A 1,593-nucleotide genomic window follows, 5' to 3' on the forward strand; every position below is an offset into this window, starting at 1 on the left:
TGAATTTGCACAGTATAATGTGTATTGTGATCCTTTGAATTCTGCAAAAATAAAACACTTGGTATGTTGTCTGAACTAAGATTTAAACTTCAGGTCCATGTTCTGAAAGCCTGGGACAGACTGGAGAGTTGGGCAGGGAGAAACTTGATGAAATTCAACAAGGGCAAATGTAGAGTCTTGCATCTGGGGGAGAACAACCCCATGTACCAGTACAGGTTGGGGGTTGACCTGCTGGAAAGGAGTGAAGGGGAAAGGGACCTGGGGGTCCTGGTGGATAGGAGCATGACCATGAGCCAGCAATGTGCCCTTGTGGCCAAGAAGGCAAATGTCATCCTAGGGTGCATTAGAAAGGGTGTGGTTAGTAGGGCAAGAGAGGTTCTCCTCCCCCTCTACTCTGCCTTGGTGACGCTGCATCTGGAATATTGCATCCAGTTCTGGGCCCCTCAGTTCAAGAAGGACAGGGAATTGCTTGAAAGAGTCCAGCACAGAGCCACAAAGATGATTAAGGGAGTGGAACACCTCCCTTATGAGGAGAGGTTGAGGGAGCTGGGTCTCTTTAGCTTGGAGAAGAGGAGACTGAGGGGTGACCTCATCAGTGTTTACAAATATGTAAAGGGTGGGTGTCAGGATGATGGAGCTAGGCTTTTTTCAGTGATATCCAGTGGTAGGACAAGGGGCAATGGGTGTAAACTGGAGCATAGGAGGTTCCACGTTAACATCAGGAAGAACTTCTTTACTGTAAGAGTGACAGAGCACTGGAACAGGTTGCCCAGAGAGGTTGTGGAGTCTCCTATATTGGAGATATTCAAGGCCTGCCTGGACAAGTTCCTGTGTGATATACTCTAGGTTACCCTGCTCTTGCAGGGAGGTTGGACTAGATGATCTTTCGAGGTCCCTTCCAACCCTTGGGTTCTGTGATGTACAATGAAGTTCATATCTTTCAGCTCATACCAATGGGGTGGTATGCTTTGCAGATTTGCAGTATTAAACCAAGGAAAACCAGGATGCCTCAGTAGGAGAAGGTATTTCTGTTTGTTTCCATTGAAGTGCTCCTTAGTCTACAGCAGGACATGCTGCAAGAATGCCATTTGAGGGTTGGCATAGGGTCTTATTTAATGATTATCTGTAAGGATGGTGTCTGGGTTTTACTTGTTTTGAGTGTATCTGTCCTCCCACTCATTAACATCTGTTCTAAAAGATGCAGATGACCTTTATGAAGAACTCTGAAAATCAGTTGTGCAGCTTTCCCTGTCACTCCCCTGCCATCCCTTTTAACAGTACTATATCTCTTTAATGTGATTGCTTGCACCAACGGCAGTCTTACTTTTGACTTTAAATCTTGTTCTGTGCAGGTTTGTTTGTTTTTTTTTTTTTGTTAAACCTCATTATTGCGTAACTTACTTAAAAGGATAAACAGGCACTATCTCAGAACTTACTTATTCTTTCAAGACTTACTTGCTAAGGAAATTTATGTCAAACCAAGTATCTTAACAGTTCGTCATTTTCTGGGACTGGCTTTTTCCATGCCTCTTCTAAAGCATGCTGCCTTGCTGCTTTTACCTAGCTCTCTTCTTGAGAATCTTATCTTGCCTG

This window comes from Melopsittacus undulatus, chromosome 5 (assembly GCF_012275295.1).
Source record: "Melopsittacus undulatus isolate bMelUnd1 chromosome 5, bMelUnd1.mat.Z, whole genome shotgun sequence".
NCBI lineage: Eukaryota > Metazoa > Chordata > Aves > Psittaciformes > Psittaculidae > Melopsittacus > Melopsittacus undulatus.